Source organism: Manis pentadactyla, chromosome 19 (assembly GCF_030020395.1).
Source record: "Manis pentadactyla isolate mManPen7 chromosome 19, mManPen7.hap1, whole genome shotgun sequence".
Taxonomy (NCBI): Eukaryota; Metazoa; Chordata; class Mammalia; order Pholidota; family Manidae; genus Manis; species Manis pentadactyla.
The window spans coordinates 3,522,188-3,545,187 of NC_080037.1; the positions used below are offsets into that span (position 1 = coordinate 3,522,188).

General features: G+C 46.2%; 1 protein-coding gene and 1 long non-coding RNA gene across 3 annotated transcripts in view; both read right to left on the bottom strand.

Annotated features, from left to right (window-relative positions):
• Positions 1–23,000, bottom strand: part of UCK2 (uridine-cytidine kinase 2) — a 63,861-nt gene that overhangs the window by 23,442 nt on the left and 17,419 nt on the right. The gene's annotated exons all lie outside the window — the stretch shown is intronic.
• LOC118930866 (uncharacterized) lies at positions 1,716–22,375 on the bottom strand. Its single transcript, XR_008994876.1, has 4 exons — positions 20,970–22,375; positions 20,771–20,885; positions 4,197–7,114; positions 1,716–3,775 (listed from the first exon to the last, which is right to left on the bottom strand). It is a non-coding gene; the product is annotated as an uncharacterized LOC118930866 (long non-coding RNA).

A 23,000-nucleotide genomic window follows, 5' to 3' on the forward strand; every position in this document is an offset into this window, starting at 1 on the left:
AAATTGTAGCACTCCAAAATCTTACAACTACAGACTATTTACTGTTAAAAGAACATATGGGATGTGAACAGTGCCCAGGAATGGGTTGTTTTAATTTGTCTGATTTTTCTCAAACTATTCAAATTCAGTTAGATAATAACCATCATATCATTGATAAGTTTTCACAAATGCCTAGGGTGCCTAACTGGTTTTCTTGGTTTCACTGGAGATGGCTAGTAATTACAGGTATGCTTTGGTTATGTAACTATACTCCTATTATGTTAATGTGTGTGCGCAATTTAAGTAGTAGCTTAAAATATATACATGCTGAAGTTACTCTACAAGAAGATATGTCAAAGAAATAATCAATCTTCCCATGTTTTCTCCCGCCTGCTACTTCTATAGCTTTTCTTCTTCCTTCCTAATTACAACGAATTCTTAAATAGAATTCGTGCCTCATATCAAATTTACCGAGTATCATAACTCCTCCAAGTGGTAAAGACACCTCAAGACAAATGCTGGGCATAGAAGCTACAGGGCATAAATATGCAAAGAAATAAAAAGCTAACCATTTGAAACAATAAGGCTTCTCTCTCACTTACCAACTTTACATTTCCCTGTATGGCCCCGGAAGATGACTGGTTAGCCAGAGACGGGTAAGATTCCTCAAGGGAGGAACAACCTAAGACAGGCACAGTCGCAGGGGGGTCATCAGGTGAGAAATTGGGGATCAACAGAGGTGAGGCTTAGAACCTCACCCCCCCTGTTCTGAGAGAAATCTTCTGCATATGTGGATGTTTTATTGCCCTTGTCTAGCTTGGATTAACACATAGTCTACAGGCACACACCTGATCATCTACATTTGCTCTCTTACAACACTAAACTATGTTTTCTACCTTTATCTTGCATCTACCTACCACTTCAGCATCTTATTAAAAATAATAAAGAGAGAAATGTGGTATCCACATATAAATCAAGTTTAAAAATCAAATGAATATTCATATTTGAACTGACTGTGTATAGTTCATAATGCATGAGCAAAACCGAAAGTTTCTGTGATGACTGCCCTTGTACTGTTCACTATGTAACTTATTCACTATGTAAGAATTTGTTCTCCATGTAAGAACTTGTTTGTTATGCCTCAGAAGATTGGAGACTGACGAAAATTAGGCTTGGGGTGGATTAATGATTGTGCATTGAGCATTGACCCCCCTATACAGAAATTTATTGTGGTTAACAACTATTTGATCAATAAATATGAGAGATGCCCTCACAAAAAAAAAAATATATATATATATATATATAAACACACTTCCAATTGTAAAATAAATAAGTAACCGGGATGTAATGTATAGCATAAGGAATATAGTCAAAATATTGTAACAACTTGGTATGGTGATAGCTGGTACTTAGAATTATCATGTATATAAATGTTGAATCACTGTGTTGTACACCTGAAACTAATGTAATGTAATACTGTGTGTCAACTACCCTTCAATAAAAAATAATTATCTAAAAAAAAAAAAAAAAAAAGAGCTGATTAGATATATTATGCTGACTAGTCAAGACATCTGAGTGTCCTTTTGCAAACCAGTATGCAAATGAAAGAATGACAGGATACTTTGTGCGAATATTTCAAATAGGTGTGATATTGCTTATTCAAATAAATGCACTCATTTGAAAAATGGAAAAAAAAAAGAGAGGTCTTAGCTAGCAGAAGGCAGCCACCGGTCAACCCAACAACCTACAGCCTCTGGAGCACAGGGACCAACTGCAACTCAGAGTTTACTCCCAGAGCCCGGCAGGACTTAGCCTCTGGGAGGCTCACTCCCATGCATGAGAAGGTTACCACAGGAAATGCTTGAATTCATCCAGCAGCCCCCTTATTTCTCCTGCACGTTCTTACCATCAGCCTTGACTCCATCCGAAAGTACACAACACACTCAGGCAGAAATAGCTAGGCGTGTACCCAAATCTTAGTCCCTGAGTTTCAGCTGGGCACATGACTACATTTCCCAGCTCCCTTGCAGCCCACTGTGCCTGTGCTAAGTAAGTTCTGGCCAATTCGATAAGAAGTGTGAAGTGGGAGCGTCCTGGAATCTCCTCAAAGAGTGAGGGTCCCCTCTTGAGTCTATTTGTTGGCTGGAATGAAGACTTGATGGCTGGAGCTCAAGCAGCCACTGTGCAGCACTACTATCATGCTAACTATGGGTAGTGGAGCAGCTGAATAAAGGTGCCCCAGAATCAGATGACTATAGAACTGAGAGATGAATGACTGAGATTTTAAACCATTATCTTGTTTTTATTTGAGGTTTTCTTGTCACTTTTAACGGAAATGACCCTAATACTGACGTCAACACCACATTCCTAGTATACCTCAGTGTAAATGTTCTCTTGAAAGATGGGGAATAATCCTCATGTCCTGGGCCAAGAGGGTGCCTTATTCACCACAGGTACCCCAAGTTCTCATCAGCCAAGTCATTTTCGTCTGAGTTTTTAAAAGGTGGAGTGAGAAGGAGCATTTGCCTGGACCAATGTCCCAGACCACTGGGCACCCTCTCCGCCACCCTGGGTCTACCACTTTGCGTGAGAGCAGAATTCAGCATCCTCCCCACTTCTCAGCAGCTTGAGGAAGTGTACCATAGGAGGGGGAAACCCAGAATATTATAAATAGGCCTAGACAAAAATCCCCCATAATGCAAGCCCTCGGTTTGAATTCCCGGTCCATCTGCGGCTGCTGGAAAGGTAGGAAAGCCCAGGAAAAACCCAGGAATTAGATTGTGTGAGAATAATTCCGTTTGATCAGTCGGCAACATAAACCTGCTCCCAGGACTTCTCAGTGACGTGTCAATCTCCTTAAGCTCAATTCCTAGGAAAAACATTTTAAAAACTCACTTCTGGGTTCGTAATTGTATGTGTTTGGTGCTGTTCTCTTTAGAGTCCAAAGCACTTACTGGGGAAACCCTCTCAAGGAGTGCTTCCTCATGAAATTACACCAGTTTAGGGTCAACTGAGAGATGATGAATGACACGAACATGGAGAACACCCCACATGCCGGGAAGTGTTCTAAGGACCTTACACACACCACATTATTTAATCCTCAAACCAGCCCTGTGGGGTGAGTGTTACTATACCCATTTCACAAAGCAGGAAAAGGGCACAGAGAGGTAGGCTAGGTGACTTGGCCCAAGATCACACAGCTAGAAAGCAAGAGAGGTCTTCAAATTCAGGCCAGCTGGCTTCAGGACACATGCTCTTAACCACATACACTGCCTGCCGCACCGTCAGGAACCTCTTCTCTTCCCAGGCACCAAGATGACCCCACAAACACAGGTGTAGGGCCAACAATGCATATACAGGAGCTGCCGGGAGCTGAGCATTCCCTGCAAGGCTCTGCAGGTCACTCCCTGCAGGCTCTGCAAAGCACAGGTTTGGGGCACGTTCCTTAGAAGTTAATTTTCCTGATAAATATTCTACCAGGAAAAGTGGCTCATAAGACAAGTCACTCCTGATCCCCATAATTCACTCTTTGGTAGGGAATGGCATCTAAGTACACGCTACCAGGGGCTGGGACAACAGCCCTGGGACACAGGTGAGCCTATGCAGGTGTCTGGGGCAGAAATGAGCAAACTCTTTAAAACCTCACCCCATGAAAACAGATGCACTCCCACTGGCTGGGGTGTTCGGAGCTGGGAAACCCTTTAGAAAGCAGTTCAGAGCAGGAACCGCAATGCTGCTACACCCTTATCAATACAAACTTACAATAAGACCAATGGTTACAGGAATATAAGTGAACCTGTATGCAGAGAAGAGAATATAAACTGGTGAACTGGTACATATACTGTGACTGTAGCCATGTAGAAGGTATGAGGAAGCATGGGGACAATGTGGAAGGCAAACTGATAAAAAATGAAATTGCTGTCGTCTTTCCACATCATAGTAAACCAAAAGGGGGGGAGTACTCCTCACATGAAGCCGAGTTCAAGTCTGTCCAGAGGTTGCTCGGCAGCTGCCGCCAAAGCAACACTCAGGCAAGACGTGGTGGGCCTCCTCACCACTGGATTAAAATTACTCAGTACAAAGCAGCGATGGACTTCAGCCTCCTCCTGCTGATTTGGAGCATGCATATGGCATTTGTGGGCACTTCGTGTACTCCCACAGGACAAACACAAAAGCCAGCACACACACACGCACGCATGCACGCCTCCAGACTTAACTGCAAGCTCTGATGAATGTGCTGCCGGAAAGCCCCCTCTGCAAGGTGGAGTGTGAATTCCTAGCGCCTCGTGGTGAGTGAAGTGAGGTCTCTTTACTTCCCCTTGACTTGAGGGTCTGGGGGCACGCTGAGATGGTCAGACCCAGCAGACTGAGCCCCTCGTCTGGGGACAAGATGAGGACGTCCTTGGACGAGGCACACCAAACCCACCCATTTGCTATGTCTGCTTACTGAGCAAGGGTAACAGGTGCAGTATTCTAGAAATGATGGCCCAGGACTCGGGTTCTTCTGGGGGAGAGACACAAAAACAAAGCTGGCTTTCCCCCATTTTTAAAAAAAATGAATGGATAAAGGAGAGCACATTGCACTTAAGGGCTCCTCTGCTGAATCTTTCCGAACTGAAGGCCACCGTGGCTCAACGTGTACCGTGGACAGAGCACAACGGTGCAGGGCTGTACACGGTGTAGTTGAGTTTGGTTTTCCTTTACGGTAATCCTTATCCAAACTGTGGGATACCAAAAGTCAGACTATCTGGTTTTCAAAAGATTTTAATTTCCTCTTTAGATCTCCCCCTGCACCATGCTTAACTAGAGCTACAGGGGAGGAAGCCGAAGGCATGTGCCGAACACCCACTTCCCTTCCTTTCTGAAAGTCTCTTTTACTGTCTCTGAAATCTCCACTGGAAGAAAGGGTCCAAATCCTCCATGGGCAGACAGTTCCTTCATGTTGTCCCTTCCAGATTCTGATGGGTTCATCATTTATCAACCACCTCCTAGGCCCCCAAACTCCTCTGTAGTAAAAATAAACGGAAGAACACCAAAAGCTACACAGACCATAAAGGTTGGAGACTTTACCACATTGGAAGTCATAAATTATTAGGGCTAACCTAATGTTGGCAAATAAGGGGAGTTAAAATAAATCTGCTTTGGGGAGGATGATTTTCTTTTACTATTTGTGGAACTGAAGTTACTCTCAGTAAATACAGGCCAAACTTTTGTTTTAGAACCACAAAAACATGTCTGATTGACTTGACAAAGTGGGAACGCGATTCAGTGGAGGAAGGATGACCTTTTAGATGAATGGGGTTGGAGCAACTGGACATCCACAAGCAAAACAATGAGCCTTCACCCAAGCATCACACCTTATATACAAATTAACTCAAAATGAATCACAGACTTATATTCAACAAAAAACTATAAAACTTGGGGAAAAAAATGATAAAAGAAAACACTCTGGATCTGGTGTTTGGCAAAGATTTCTTAGACTGGATACCAAAAGCAAGATTCATAAAAGGGAAAGCTAATAAACTGAATTTTATTAAAAGTAAAATTTGCTTCTTGTGAAACACTTGCTCTGATGAGGAAGAAAAAACAAGCTTCAGACAGGGAAAAAAATACTTACATACCCAACAAACGGTTAGTATATAGAATGTGTACAGAATTCTCAAAACTCAACCGTAAAAAAAACAACAACAATCCAATTAGAATATGGGCAAAAGACACCAAGAGAGACATTTCACCCAAGACGGTATACAGATGGCACATAAGCATAAGAGAAGATGTCCAACATCATTAGCCAGTAGGGAAATGCAAATTAAAACCAGGATGCCATGTCACTACATGCCTATCAAAATAGATAAAATTTAAGAACAGTGACAACACCAAATGCTGGTGATGGTGGGGAGAAAACGTATCATGCATACACTGCTGGCAGCGATGTAAATAGTTCATCTACTCGAGAGAGTAATTTGGCACTTTCTTATAAAACTAAACATGCAACTACTATATGATGCCACAATTGTACTCCTGGGTATTTACCCCAGAGAAATGTAAACGTGCTCACACAGAAACACGGACACAAATGGCCCCAGAAGCTTTATTCACCAGAGCCCCCAACTGGAAAACTCCCAGATGTTCTGCAATGGGTAAATGGTTAAACCACTTGTGGTGCACGCATGCCATGGAACACAACAATGAAAAGGAACAAACTACTGTTGTTACGGATCTCCACAGAGAATCAGGCTAAGGGGGAAAAGGCCATCCCAAAAGGTCACATGCCATTCAGTTTCTAGAACATTCTAGAAATAACGAAATTGCGGAAATGGAGAACAAGTTAGCGGTTGGAAGGGACTAGGGGCAAAGGGGCAGTGACAGTGCTGAGGAAGGTAGGGGTAAGGGGGACCAGAGGAAGGATCCTGTGGTGATGGGAATGTTCTGTGTCTTCATATCAAAGCCAACATCCAGGCTGTGTTTTGTGAGACATTACCACTGAGCAGACTGAGTAAAGGGTACATGGGAGCTCTCTGTATTACTTCTAAAGAACTGTTACATGACTCTACAGTAGCTTCAAAATAAAATTTACCTTTAAAAAAATAAGATTAATGACCATCCTTCCACAGCATCTGTCTTTTCTTTATACCAGAAATTCAACCTTTCACCTTTAAAAATTCCTTTTCCCACACAAGCCACTATTAATTAATAATCAACTGGTATGGAGTGAATGTATTTTGTATATGTGACACACAGGAATTTGGGGGGGTGCAAAAGAACAGACTGTCGTGGGTTGAACTGTGGTGGCCTCCAAAGGGTATGACTATGTCCCACCCCCTGCAACCTCAGAATGTGGCCTTATTTGGAGTTAAGGTCTTTGCAGATGTAACTACGGTTAAGGATCTCGAGATAAGGTCATCCTGGGTCAGGGTGGGCCCTAAACCCAAAGACAACTGTCTTATGTAGAACAGAAAAGAAGAAAACAGACACAGAGGGAAATGCCATGTGAAGAGGAAGAGAATGGGGTGAAGCATCTAATAGCCAAGGGACTCCAGCAGGAGCCAGAAGAGGCGCAGGTGCAGATTCTCAGAGCCTCAAAAGGGAGCCACGGCTGTGGGACGCCTAGATGTCGGACGTCACGTCTCCAAAGCTGTAAGAGAGTAAATTTCAGTTGTTTAAGCCACCAAGTTACTGCAGCCCCAGGAACTTAATATACCTGTTATTTTTTAATGGCTGGGATTAATTTCTCTATTTTTTTAATCACAGAGGGTACGAGCACTGTCAACTTCTATTTGTGTATACTCCTGGACACATTTTTTTTTCTTCTTTCAAAGGATATATACCATAAGGATGTATCATTTCATTTTATAATCACTTCCTGCAGAATTTTTCCTGGTGTTTCTGTTTGCTCTAGTAGTAAACTATTATTAACTGGCATTATCCGAGTGTCTGCCTCATCAAATATCCTGGTTAATAATTACCATACATGCTAAACAGACTCCACCAACTTTGAAGGACGTTAACTATACTCAAAACCACACTGAGCTGTGGACTTAAATTGACTGTTTCCTTGGTAACTAAGAAATCGCTTGAGATCCAGTAATATACTTCGGGGTCTTCAAAATGAGTAGCAAATTACTAGGCTGCACATGTGTGAAAGTGCCATTTAAGAGAGCTTTGTGTTTGACAGAAACACCCAATAAATTTCTGAGCAAGATAGATTAAAAAAAAAAAAAGTAAGATGGACGAAAACTACCTGCTTACTTCAAAGTTCTAGAAGGCGAAAAATGGGCCTTTTAGAACCAGGCTGGGCACATAGGAGCTGGCTGGATTTCCCACTCTACCACACCCACCCCGGTTACATCTCAGGAAGCTCCACCCCCAGACTATTACTGTCCTTGCTGTAAACTGTGAGGAACGATATCCATTCTACAAACGGGCTAGAAGTGCTAACGGGCTAATGTACATAAAACAGTGGCTCACTGTTCAATAAAATACTGTTCTAAAAAAGTTATCCTCTCCTCTAAGACCCCACAAATTTTCATTTATACACATATTTCCTGGAGACTTTAATTTTGTAACTCAGTTGAAGACATCATCACGATTCATGCCCGTATGTTTTGTTTTCTTCACAGCTTTAAAATTGTACAAAACTACACTTTCTCTCTAGCTCAGAATTATGTGATTTGTCCAAGCTTCATTATTAAATCTTGATTATCTAAAAGCTGAGCTGAAATTCTGGGGTTTACTGTTTTTATATTTCTGAGCTTGGTTTTTCTACTCACTTACCTCCATTAGCTTTCTAAGGTAGTTAAGCTTTTTAGGAGGCAGTCCAGTGCCTACCAATGTGGTACAAAACTGAAGAGATAACAAAACAGCTGAGTACAAAGTCCGTCTCCTTCCCAGCCGCCTTCCTGGCAGCCACAGTCCCCATGCACATCCCTTCAGAGGCCCTCACCGCACACAAAAACCCAAGTGTGTATTAAGGACAGGAACCCAGACACTAACACAATGTTGTCTGTACCTTCCTTCACTCACGTATTTTGAAGATTATCCCATCAGTACATTTAAGACCACCTCCTGTTTAAGAGCCTTACAGAATTCCATTGTGTGAAGGAACTGATGGGCTTATAAGTTGTTCCCTACTTCCAAAAGCAGCTTTATGTACGGACATATGCATATATCTGTAGGATAAATTTCTAGGAGTGGATATGCTAGGTCAAGGAACCTGTACTTTTAATTTTTTTAAATTTTATTTATTATTATAATTTTTTATTAAGGTTTCACTGATATACAATCTTATGCTCAGGTTTCACATGAGCAACATTATAGTTACTACATTCCCCCTATTATCAAATCCCCACCACATACCCCATTACCATCACTGTCCATCAGCGTAGTAAGATGCTGTAGAGTCACTACTTGTCTTCTCTGTGCTATACTGCCTTCCCTATGCCCCCCCTACATTATGTGTGCTGATCATAATGTCCCTTAATCCCCTTATCCCTCCCTCCCCACCCCCTTTCCCTTTAGTAACCACCAGTCCCTTCTTGGAGTGTAAATCTATTGCTATTTTCTTCCTTCAGTTTTGCTTCATTGTTGTGCTCCACAAATGAGTGAAATCATTTGGTACTTGTCTTTCTCCACCTGGCTTATTTCACTGAGCATAATACCCTCTAGTTCCATTCATGATGTTGCAAATGGTAGAATTTGTTTTCTTCTTATGGCTGAATAATATTCCATTGTGTATATGTACCACATCTTTATCCATTCATCTACTGATGGACACTTAGGTTGCTTCCATTTCTTGGCTATTGTAAATAGTGCTGCGATAAACATTGGGGTGCATATGTCTTTTTGAATCTGTGATCTTGTTTTCTTTGGGTAAATTCCCAGGAGTGGCATTCCTGGGTCAAATTGTATTTCTATTTTTAGTTTTTTGAGGAACCTCCATATTGCTTTCCATAATGGTTGAACTAATTTACATTCCCACCAGCAGTGTAGGAGGGTTCCCCTTTCTCCACATCCTCACCAGCATTTGTTGTTTGTCTTTTGGATGTTGGCTAAGGAACCTGCACTTTTTAAATCTCCATACATAAGCCTGGATGGCCCCATCATCAATGACTGACATATACCTATTATCTCAAACTCTTAATGAGAGCAAACAATGCTATCTACCTAATTTATCCTTCTCCTTTAAGTGAGGATACACATCCTTTATAGTCTAAAAGCCTTCTGTTTCTTTTTCTGAAACTTCTCTGTTGACATCCTATCCTCACTTGTTATTGGTCTTTTCTTATTGATCTACAAAAGCCCTTTATATACAGGAAAATTGGCTATTTCTCATTTGTATCACAATTATTCTTTCCATTTGACTATCTCTTTACTTTAGACTGATGTCTCCTGAAGTAAAATGTTATTTATGTCGTTAAAGTGATTAATTTTGTTAATTAATATCACATTACACTTAGAAAGGACTTCCTCGCACAGAAATTTGTATTAAATTCCCTAAGTTTGCATCCCCTCACACCCTTGGCCTTCAACTCCCAAGATCCAGACCAGATCAAAGGAGGACCAGAAGAAGGCACCGATCCAGGAACTCCCTGAACCCTGACCCTGCATAGAGGCCAGACACCCAGGGAGCAGAGGGCCGACAACTAAGCAGAAATGCGCTCTAACCGAGTGGGCTGAACGAACTTCCCGTACACATACAAAGGCACAGAAAAACCTGCAGCTGTGTCCCTCTGGAATTCATCCTGGAAGAGCCACAGGGTCTGCTTTCCACCCTCTGGCGCACAGCTGCACTCACACCAAGTAATCAGGCTTGTGGCTCCCCTTTAACAGCGGAAATCTGCCGCAAGTGTGGAGTACATCACAGATGAAGCCATTTGTAGTTATTTTTCTTTAAAACACAAGTGTATTTTCTCACCCTTGCAGGGCATTCTGCTAAGAGTGTGAAATCCTGTTTCTCCCTATCAAGACAACTAACTAAAAGAATCCTGCACATGCCCACCTGACACACCACGAACTAAAGACCAGTGAGGAATTTCAGCCCAAGAAGCCTTCTCTAAGTAATACATACATAATGGAAGATGGGACATTAAGTCTGTCTTGTTTTAAACACCATGTGCTTCTAATTGTACCTTGAGAACCTCCTTTTCCTCCCCCACCCCATCTCGCTTGAAAGGGCTCCTGCAGATTCTAGGCAATGGTACACAGAAAGCTCCCTCAGAGAAGCTTCCTGGGGTGAGCTGTCTCTCCAAAGCGAGGGTCTGCTGACGGGTGATGCGTAAACCAAATGTGGCGTGAGAGGCCGGAATCTCTTCCTGTGTCATTCAAACAGAATCTTCTTGCCAGAGTCCGTGGCTCGGTGATTCCTGTGAGTTAAAGAAGTCTACACCTTCTTTCAGACATTAAAATGATCTTTTAACAAATCATATTCGGAAAACTGGGTATCCACAGGCAAAAAAGAAAAAAGGAAGCTGGAACCTTACCTCACACAAAATAACAAAAATTAACTCCAAGTGGATCAAAGGCCTAAACCTAGAGCTGAAACTTTAAAACTTTTATAAGAAAACGTAGGAGGAAAGCATTATGATATTGGATTTGGCAATGAATTCTTTGATATACACCAAAACCACACACAAAAAAATAAGACAGACTTCATCATAAGTAAAAAAAAACTCCTTTGCATCAAAGTACATTATCAACAGAGTAAATTTGCAACCTAAGGAATGGGAGGAAATAGTTGCAAATCTCTTATTGGATAAGGGATTGGTACCCAGGATACATAAAGAACTCCTACAACTTAACAAAAACCCCACAGAAAACAGTAAGGGTTGGCAAGGATGTGGAGAAACCGGAACCCTGTGAATTGCTGGCAGGCATGTAAAAATGTACAAGGAAACAGTACAGTGATTCCTCAAAAAATTAGAGAGTCACCATGGGCCCCATGAACCCCACTTCTAGGTATATACCCAAAAGGAGGGAAAGCAGAGAACAGATATCTGTACACCTGTGTTCACAGCTGCGTGATTCACAACAGCCAAAAGGCGGACGTAACCCAAGCATCCACTGACAGATGAATGGATAAATAAAATCTAGCACATACACACAATGGAGTATCTATTCACCCTTGAGAGGAAGGAAATTCTGACACATGCTACAACACGGGGGGACCTTGAGGTAATTTCTCAAGGAATGAAGCCAAATGAAATGTGCCAAACACACAAGGTCAAATACTGTAGAGTTCCGCATATCTGAGGTCCCTCGAGCTGTCAAATTCAAGAGACAGAAAGGGGAATGGTGGCTGCCGGGGGGCTGGGGACAGGGGGAGGACGGGGGGTTACCATTTAACAAGTATAGAGTCACCTTTCTTTTAAACGGTCTGGAGATGAATGGGGCGGGTGGCTCGATGGCAGTGTGAGTGCACTTATTGGCACAGACCAGACTGTACACTTAAAAATGGTTCAAATGGTGAATGGTATGCTATGAATATGTTAACCAGAATTTAAAAACCTGGTTTTTATTACTACTCTCCTCTCTGCCACTAAGATACACTAACCAAGGGACCTTCCTTCTCCCGCTGTTTGCATGCCCACCCTGGTGCCAAGTCCTGAACTTCAGGCCCATCTCTCAGGAGGAAGCTCTAAAGCCAGGACATCCCCCAGGTTCAGGGTCACAGAGCGCCTAAGTGATGGGGGCCCTCGGCGAGGAGGACGACACCTTGTCCTATAACCCTTTTCTCAGCCAACTCCCTCACAAGTACTGAACACAAGAAGATCAATCGCTTGCATCCCTAGTTTAGCAGCTGGGAGCCACGCACTCACTCCCTGGAATCGCGGAAAGCCCGGAACATACACTCACCCCCAGGGCCGCCTGCCCCTTCCCGGAACACCTCAAAGATTGCTCCCTGAGAAGACTTTCACCCCCAGCTCCTCCTCTCCTCCACCTCCCTGCACTGGCCGACCACTCGAGCTTTCAGGAGCCCTTCCTCAGTTTCCATGCATACACCAAGGAAGTGTTAAAAAAGCCCAGGTTAGTGAAGGAGACGGTCTTGCTGCTGAGCAGGTGGGGAGCATCAGGCCCGGCCCCACACCGTCCCGGAATCAGGGATCCTGGGGTGAGTCCAGTCAGCACGGAGGAGTGAGGCTGTCAGGAGTGCCCGCAATCAGTCACTAGGGCTGTGGTTATGCCAGGTAACCTCTCCAGCCTTTCTCCTGGGCTCCTTCGCTGGACCAGAAGCCTGCTTCCTTCAGATCACCTTTGCCTCCTCCCAAGGCAGAGCCGCATGAGAGCTTTGAAGAGCTACCCGCTGAGATGAAACAATCAGGGGCTCACTTTTTTGCATGGGGGGAGAAGTAAAAAAAGGCAGTATAATAGGTCTATCTTTCTGCATGGAAGCCATATGGAATAGATAAACAGGGGTGGGTGATGAAGAACACCGATGCCCCCACCCCCCACACAAACAGCAAGAGCAAAAACTCTCAGGAACACCAGTTCTTCTGGCTTTTCCTACGGCTTCTCTCCCTGCAGCACACACCGTGCCTGCTGGGGGAGTCTCACTGCAGGGCCCCCCCAACAACCCTCTGCACCTGGGACCCAGCACAGTACTGTCACAGTAAACACCGAGGACTCAGCATGCCGACTTAGCCAGAGCATTTGAAGTGTTCATACCTTCAACCTTTTAACCAATAACCCAGTTTCTAGGAATTTCTCCTAAGGAAGTAGAGGAACAAAAGAATGTGTGAAGGTGTCCATCACTGAAAAAAACTGATGACAACCTGCACAGTCAACAATAATTGGAGTAGCATTTGTTAAATCGATCTCAGTACACCGCATAGCAAGTGTCAGACAGCTACCAAGTCACATTTGCAAAGAAATATTTGGTAATATGGTGAAATATTCAGGATGCATTAAGTTTAAAAAATTAAGATTCAGAACTATTTTTTTTTTCAATTCAGTCCCAAAACAAGTAAGTTCCATGGATGTATATGTATTAGAGTTCAGAGAGAAATGTAACAGTTTTAACAAGGGTTAGGTCTAGGCGAAGGAAATATAAATCCTGCTTTTCTTCTTTATACTGTTCTAAGTATATTTTTATACACCAAATGATAAGGCTCAAGCAGAAAGAGGTCCAACCCCCCAATCCTATACACAAGATACTGAAACCCATAAAAATAATAAAATGGCACTTGTTTCTGAAAGGCTTGTTTTTAAAAATCAGCCTCACGATCCTTAACAATGACTGCTGAGAGGAGAAGCTGTGTGCCCGGCGAGGTCTGCACCCCATTTTCATTGGGGCAGTGCTCGGATGGAGATGGACAGAATTCTGTGGTCTCCTATTCTCATGTGGCGCCCTGAGTCTGACCGTCACAAATGCCAGAGAAATGCAGCAGCACAGGTGGCAGATCGAAGACCCGGCCGGATATGTGGGGTCACTTCTCTGGTTGTTGAAAAAAACAAGCCTGCAACTATTAGAAAATAAATGACGTGACTTTTTAGAACATAGAAAATAAATGACACGACTTTTTAGAACATAGGAAAGGTGACTGCCATATTTAAGAAAAACATACATAATTGATATACACCAGTCATGCCTTCGAAAGACATTCCAGAGAACTTAGTCTTTATCACAGACCAAACCAGCCTGCAGACCAACACCAGGTGATCCCTGTGACTCCACTGATATTCTGTATTTCTAGAACACCATTTGGGGTTGTTCAGCTCAGTCATACCAAGCCAATTTCCAAACTAATTTTAAGCATGCTTTTTTAACATCTGGTTCCAATGATGACTCCCCTTTAATCCACAGAAGGCCCTGGCTTGAAAAGAATGTTTCCTTCTTTACAAAATACCTACAAGCGGTCCCCAACTTAGAAACACATTACCATCCAACGGATCGCTGGCTGTGCAAAAATGGGAATGCTTTTTCCCACAAACGAGTGAGGGTTAGGTTCCTAACACAGCTTCTGGTGTCAACTAAACCCCTATTGCTGGTGAAATACTGAGATCCTTCTCCAAGATAGAGAAAACAGTACTGCAATCCTAAAATTTAAGTATGTTCTGAAAAAAGACCACCACTATAGTGAGTCGGTAAATATGCTGGGGCTGGAGGATATGGAAAAACCTACATTTCTGAAGCTTTTTCTTCATGCCTCTCACAGAAAATGGCAAGTGTGTCTTGTTCTCCAACAGACATCCACCCACCTCCCTCTGGACTTCTCTACTGCAAACCTCTCTGCCCCACATGGATCTTCTGTATGTGTCCCCATAGATGAGCCCTTATGTGCATGAACCTCCCTTAGCAACCTGCAGAGCAGATCTCTAGCACACCTGGGTGCCAGGTGCAGAAGACAGTGCCCTCCAAATGGACAACCCAACAGCTGTACATTCGTTTTCTCAGGGCCCAAAGGCTTATCCATAATTATATATTTCCAGATCTGGCTGGGGGGCAGTTAAGAGCCAGGCAGTAAAAATTATCTCTAAGTAGCCCAAGGCCTAGCAAGGTCCCTGATTTCAAGAAAGCTTTGTTTTTTCTACACAGGGAACGCCTCAATTAGAGGTGATTACTCTTTATTTTTACACACAAATCACGGAAGTTCTCTCCAGACTTTAGGCGAAAGGGAAGAAAACTACTGATTTGTTGACTGCCTCTGTGTGGCGCTACATTATTCTCATTTAAGGGTTTAAAGTGTCTTGCCAAGGCCACTCAGCAAAGACGTAAGACCTGTGAGTTGAGAGTACGCTCATCCTGGCTGGCTCTGAAGTTGGGGGGGGCAGGGTTACTGCCAGCAGCCAGCAGCCCCCAGACAGGACCATTAACATAGCAAAAAAAAAAATCAAAGCTGATGTAAGTTTGAGACTGACTTTCCACTCACTGACTGCTGCTCCTCAGGGTACTTGGAATAATTTTCAATCATTTCTCTCTAAACTAAAGGTTTCCCAAGGGCAGGAACTGAACAGGGGCTAACTGAGTTGTGCTAGCCTTGAGGTGCCAGGGGGATGGAGTTCTCCTGGACCTCAGACTTACAGCCATTTCCATTCCCCGTTACCAGACCTCTGAGCTGGGGTGATGTGGCCGGACGAGAGCCCTGCAGGTGTTCTGATGCGGAGGCGGCCCCGTCCTGGCTGCGGCTGCCTTATCAAGGGCAACTTCGTGAGGGTTTGCAAGGCAGCGGGAAGCACACAGACAGTGGAGTCCAGAACTTTATCATCTGAAACCACTCACAGGTAAGGGAAAACAGAACAGGAGGTGATGCACGTGACACGGATGGGCGTCTCAGCCAAACTAGGTGTCTTCAGTAGTGTTTTCATTCAAGTACATACTGGGGATTTCTATCAAAGCTGGTAAGAGGGCTTTTACGACTTTCTTTTCAGTAAGCAAGGATCTTCAAGTGGGAACCATTAAAGAATAAATGATGATGGCCTCCACCACAACTCCTTCTAGGCCACCCAAGAATTATCAATTCGTTTACAGAAAATGTAACAAAATGTACTGAAATTAGAGAAGGACTATCATGCCTCGGTGTACATTGCTCTGTAGGGAGGAGAACATGGTGAAGAGAAACAGGCTTGAGTCACACAGCTCTGTGCTGGAGCTCAGACGTGGCTGGGTGGCCCTGAGCTGAGTGGCTGACTCCTCAGCCATGAATGGCCAGGTAGGGGATACCTACCTTATCAGCATGTAGTAAGCACTCAATAAAACATAGCTAACTTGCTTTACTGCTGTTAAGACATAAATTATATTAGACAAGTTGCTTCCTTTCTTTTTCTTTTTTTTTCAAAACAAAAAGCAGTTTCAAGCACTCCTCGTACGTGATAAAATACTGGGCACTGAAGGAAAATCACACAGACTTAGTCCCCACTCTCCTGGAGTTGATCACCACAATCCCAAGGATACCAACAAACAAGGGAGTGGAAGAAAACAGCTATCAGATAAGATCCAGAATGTATAAACACAACTCGTAATTGCAGGGAGGTGAGCTAGAGCCCTCGGGTCATAGTTCCCTCTCCTTTTAACAACAATGGAAAGACCTTCACAGAGCTCAGTAGTGGTGGAATGTAGCCACCATGAGGCAGGTGAGGAAGAACCACTAAGAAGTTGGTCCTAAAAGGCAGGTGGTCAACACAGCCTGCAAACAGACATGGGATGGAGGGTGGACACCTGAGCCCATGGCAGTGCCATGGATGCCCATGGAGTGCAGGCCAGGGTGCAGGGTTCCCGGGGAGAGGAGGGTCTGTACTCCAGCAACCAAGATGGGATGTGAGTCTGTTCAAAGCTGTGAGCCATCAACACCTGGCCCATGCCACAGCCCACCGAGCACGGCCCGGCCACCCCCATGGCCTGGGCACGGGTGGGTGCTGTGGGGGGAAGGGGTCCTGCCTCCTGGGCAGGGCAGTACTCCAAGGTGAAGGCGAGGGACTCTCTGCTGGATCTGAGTTCTGGAAGGGACTGTCACTCTCCATCCAGCTGCTCCTGTAACACGGAGCAGTTAAGATCTGAAATGAGGGGGAAGGCTTGGAGATCCAGCCCAGAGGGCAGGGCATGTGATGGGGAGCCTGGACACATGCAGCAGGAGAGTAAAGGACAGACCGCAGCAGAGGGCAGTGGAGGCTGACCAAGTCAGATGGCAGCCAAGGATGGAGGCCGAGAGTCTCCGACACAGGAGGGCAATGACAGCGCGGATGGAGGGGCTCCCCCTGGAACATTCACAGAAGTGACAGTGTCAACCTCCACCTGCAAGCTGCTGGCAGCCTCCTCGGCAAGGGAGGATGGGAGGACAGCCCCCATGGACACCTGTCCCAGGAAGGGTGTGCATGCATGTGGGGAGTGTGGCCTCTGCACAGAGACTGAGTCACTGGCCTCCATTTCCTGCCTCACCAATGCCACAACTTGCTGAGCTGTCTTATTGTTTAAAAAACACAGGGTTATTAAACATGTTAGAGCAAAAAAAAACCTAGACCAGCAGATTTATCCAGTACATGCCAACCTAGACAGTTTGATCCACAGTTTACCAGCCCTTCCAACACTTTGCTACCAAAACAGCCCCTGAAGGCCTGAGAGAGAGACATACGTGAAAGAGGCCTGGCTCCCACCGCAATGCCTGCCACTTAGAACCCAGCTGGAGGGGCCGGCTGGTAGCCACCAACATCTCAGAGAAAGGAATGAGGGAGGGACCATTCCTGCCAGCAGGTGCCCAGGTCTCTGAAACCCTCCTTCCTGCAGCCAGGCCTCCCCACTCCCGCCGCCTGGGGATGAGCACCGGGCAGGGAGTCAGCGCCAGGGGCACATTCAACCTGCAGAATGGGATGTGAAATGGGCCTGCTGGCTCAGCGGCTTCTGCGACATGCCCAGACGCTTCTGCCGCAGGCCTGGCATGACCTTCCTGAACGTGGCTACTCTCTCCAGGGACAGTTCCCAGGCCTGTCAGAGCAGCTAACTGCTTGCTTGTTCCTCCGTCAGCAAGGCCGAGTCAAGGTAGTCAAGGGGGCAGAACGGGGACCACAGCCACGCTCTGCGTGACACCCAGGACAGGACCAACAGACCACTGACACGTGCAGGGGGCATAAGGCGCACAGGGAGACCTGGACACACCCACGTGGGAAGCCTCGCTTGGTTCCAGCCTTACTGGCTGAGCAACACTGGGCAGATCACTTAACCTCTCTGAGTCTCCATTCCGTCCCCTGACACGGAGGAACAGTACTCACACCTCAGCACTGTAGAAAATGGGCACCTTTTTATCTTTCTGGGCTCCTTGCACAGTGGCTAGAACTCCCAGTCGATGGCAGGGGTCTCTCACACGCCTCCGTCACATGCACACCCGCATACCCCGCCTCGAGACTGTTTAATGAATGGTCTGCAAGAAGAAACCTTTCTCTCATCCCCTCCCCATGCTCACCTCCCTCCCTTTCTCAGAGTGCTAATTCTGGAGGCTGAGATCCTCAGCCCGCCTTCTGGGCCACCCTCCCAATCCCTCTGGCACATGCGGACCTGGGAAAATCACTCCTGGAGGACAGAGCTGGGCCAGGGAGGGCACCTAACCCTTTAATGCATGAGGTCAACAGTGACAGCCCCCAGCAGAAGCTGAGAGGCTTAAAAAGGAGAAAGCAAGACAATAGGGGGAAGGCGGGCAGAACGACAGGTGACAGCCAGAGCAGCAGGCGGAGTGGCAGCAGGTCGTTGTTCAAACGCCTCGACTTGGCACTTGGGGCTGCCAGGCTGGCCCGCGAACCCCTGCTCTTGCCCGCACCCTGCTCAGTGCCGGCTGGGAGCATACGCGGCCGCTCCTGGCCCTGCGGTTCTGTCTGGAACGCCATCCTGTGGGTGTCCCCATCCCCCTTCCCAATCTGGCAGATTCCTGCCCATGCTTCCTACTCCGGCTCAGTCATCACTTGCTGCCGTACCCGCTGCCCTCCCCTGCGATCACGTCTCCCCTGGGCGTTCCCGCTGTTCTCTGCCCACCTCACCTCCCGCTGCCCCAGTGGCTCTGTCTTCTACCGCCTTCCTCATCTTCGCACGCCAGGTCCTAGAGATACAAGGCACTCCATGTTTGCCAAACAGATCAATGACTCACGTGGTACCCTGTACCCGAGCCTGCCTACTGCTTTGATGGGGCCTCGCCGGCTTACAAGAAACCAGGATTCAGAGAGAACAGGGTTCAAGTACTGGCCCTGCCCTCCCTCTGCTGGCTCTATACGTCTGGGGAAGACACTCTCAATGCTGAACCCTACTTTCATCGCGTATTAAAGGAAGGAAGGGTAAAGACGGCCATCCACCCCACGTGACTGTGGTTGACCTCAGGGTCACTGGAGGAAGCAGGTGCAGGAGAACTCATGTAACGGTCTGTGCTCTCAGAGTCCAAATGCTTTCCCGAGCCCCCAAAACGCTGTCTCTGCAAGAGAAGGAAGCCTCGGTATGTGTCTGTCTCATCTGCATGAACACGTCACCGGACATTAAAAAGAAAACCCTGGAGCCTGTGAGGCTGTATTTAATGACCCTTAATTCTCAGGCTCTAAACACTGGCTCGGGACAACATCAGCTGCTGCCCAACGTGGGAGAGTCAACTCTGGAAGGGTTTTCCGATTAGTTTATCTACTAAGGCTTTCTGGCCCCTGCTAGATGAGCCCAGAACTGAAGTTAGGGAGGCTGACAGTTAAAGCACCACCTTGCCAATTAAATACAAGCAAGCGGACAACAATCACGTGTCACGGCTGGTTCGCTTACTGAAGTCCTTTCACGTCTCCTCCTAAGAGGCAGCCCTCTGGCCAGTTCCAGGATAAACACACATAAGCATGTCAACTATGAAATTAAGCTTCAGAACCGTGGGTGGAGTGGTTAAAAAGAGCAAGTATTTTTAGCTTTTAAAACTCATTACAAGTCATTCAGGGGAAAAACTTTAAAAGACGACAAACAAAAGTCACCTAACACCAAAAATGCCACTTAATGTTTGCTGAAGAAATTAATGTCTCAGATGGTATGCAGGTACATAAGTTGCCCACTGCTTCCAGGGACCCTGATCAGCTTAGCAGAGACCAGGCTTCAAAAAGAAGATTCAAGTACTAGCTATGCCCTCTGTGTGAAGTTGGGGAAGACACTTACTTCTGAGCCTAAGTTCTACCACCTATTATAAGTGGTGATGGGCATATATCACCCATATATATAAAATACATTTTATATAATATGGAACATATTGTTTAGAACATACAAAATAGTCTTTACACAGGAAGCCCTGTATCACTTTACCACGGATAGTTCTTTATGGCTTGAAAACACTCTCATACCTATGTTGACATTTTACTCTCTCAACACCTGGGTGCCAGACCCACCTCCCACTTTACAGAGACGATCAAATATCTGGGGGATGAGCCAGCTTGCACCAGGGCACACCCAGAGGCTGAGCAGAGAGCAGATTCGCAGTATGTCCAGCATAAGGAGACAGAGTTCCAATCTGCCCTGCCTGGGCGAGCTCTGTGGGGCTGCACGAGCTCTCTATCCTCACCTCTGCACCCCCCTGCTTTCCTGGAACCTCCACATTCACAGGCACCCTGGCTTCTCCACAGGGCAGTCTCGGACCCAGCCACTCCCAGCAGCCCGCCCCGAAGCAAGGCTGGAACGGCACTTATTCTACTGCCGGGGGGGGGGGGGGGGGGGGGTCGGGGGGGGTCAGGCACCATCGCCACCCCTGGGATGTGTAACTCAGCTGACAGAGGTGATGCGGGCCCCGGTTAGACAGGACCATGCGACAGAAGACGCAAAAGCTGGGAGATGACTGAATACATATGTAAAAGCAGTTTTACTTCCTACCACGGAGGATTCTGTGCCTGCTGAAACGTGTTAACCCGTGAGCTGTTCTGCAACAAGATGCAAGGATGGAGAATCTGTTGCTATATATAAGCATCTCATTTGGGGGACATCTGTGCTGCAAAATAAATGGAGATTCAGACAGGGACTAGGCATAGGCGTTGATGGAAGAATTCAGAAAGCCTGACTCATTGCAACTAACCTCCACATATTCATGCCCACCACTTCTGGAAGGAAGTCCTGCAGATAGCCAATTGGGCCCTGCCCACAAAAACCTATACCGCTTGAGAAATGAGAATGTCTTTTGCTTTTATTTAACAAGTGTCCATCCATCCAAGGTAGGGCAGTTGAAGAACAACATAGGCTGGGAAACATTCTGTGCTATTTCCTCTCTGAGGCTGAAAAGTGGCCACTGTCATTTTCCCCAGGGAGGGTCTTTCCAGATTCTGTCCCTTCTCGTCAGTGTCCACGTGTATCTAGCAAATTATTAATTACACTTTCAGAAGGAACTTATTAATCTTTTCAAACCCTGTTTAAATCCTCTCAGTTAAGTTCTCCTAAAATAGGGTTCACAAGCTTGGGGGATCTGTAGGAGAAACAGAAGTATAAGGAGAGAGTGTAAAGAGGGTGGGAACTGCTTCACAGTGAAGGCATGAGCAGAACATAAGCACAGGGACATAAGCATAAGAAAATGCAGGTTTTTCTTTAAAAGAGATTCAAAAGATATGTGAAAAAAAAAGGAGGCCAGTTATCAATGTGTAATCTAATTTTAAAATGTGGTCGGGGTCTGGGGGCGAGGATACAGATCACTGAAGAGGCTGCTGACACCCTGCTATCCGGCAGCCCAGTTGGCTTGGTAATGGGCGGGGCCGTTTACTAGCTGCTAGTTCTCCACATTATCCAGGTGATCAGGTTCCAGAGGGAAACCAGAGAAACCCCAATTGACTTTCCCAGGGGATGTGTGGGAATCGCCTGCATGAAGATAACTAATATCCTAGACCAGACACCATTTGTTCTGCATCCTGCACTTTGCAGGAGCAGTTTAGAGGCCAAGCCCAGGCCTTCTGTGTGGGTCCGCCACCGGGCTCCAGGGTGCCCGGGTGAAGCCACCCAGAATCCAGTGGGACGGCTCCTCACCTCCCCCTCAGAACTCTCAGAGCCACCTGCCTCCCAGCGGGAACCCCAGACGAAGGGAGCTGTGAACGGGGCCTTAACTTCAGACATCCCTGGGAGCACGGAATTCACACTGCGCACAGCGTTAGCTGGGAAGCTGGTAAAGTTCACACCCAAGATTCAGAACTGCTAGGGGGAAGAAATTTTGAAAGATGAGATCTTTGCATGCAAGTAACTGGTACAGCGGCTCCCGTACATGGACATTCCAAACGCCCGCATGTCTATCCAGAGCCTTGCACCTGTATACAAGTTAGGAGCTCCCCAAAAGGTAACTCGCACGTCCCAGCTGAGAAATACCGAAGAGGAGCCACAATCAGGTGTGCAGATGAGAATGGAGGAGCCCCGTGGCATCGCCAGCGCCCACGCCTGGTAACACTGGGGGCCACAGTCAATACCCTCCCTTCGCCTCACAGGCAGGGAGAGCCCGGCGGGGAGGAAGTGCGCGGGGGGGAAAGTAGCGAAGACACGTCTCCATGAAGTGCATTCTGACCAAGGGAGGTCCTGCCCCTGGTGACCGCAGGTCCTTTCTGCATGAAGACCCTTTGACTGGAGTCAGGCAAGAGGGTGAGGAGCCCACTATAAGGATTTAGCCGGCAGACAGAACGCTTGGCCTACTTTTTCAAATGTATGTGTTTGGTATATTTGACATGTTTTGTTTATTTTTCATGAAGACAAAAACACCCCATAAGAATGCCTGACAAGTTAAGGGTTGGAAATGCAACAGGGGAATTTCTCCCTCATTTTACTTTGCAAATACAGGCAGGCATTAAAATCACCGAGATGGTCTGCTCCACCATGAGTTGTCCCTGGCACGGAGATTTCCCCCTTCCCTCCATCTCTGATCAGATCCCAGAAAGAGATCATCGTTGGGAAGGATCGGCTTTTCCCGGGGCCTCCCGGAGCCCGGAAGCTCAAACTCTGCTGGAAAAGGGCCCCTCGGAGCTCAGAGACAAAACTGGGACCCTGACAGTCACAGAACGTGTCCCTGGGAAGAACCAGAGCCCTGGGAACGTTCACCCGTGGGAGGAAGCGCTCTCTCCGGCGCACAGAGCCACACGGC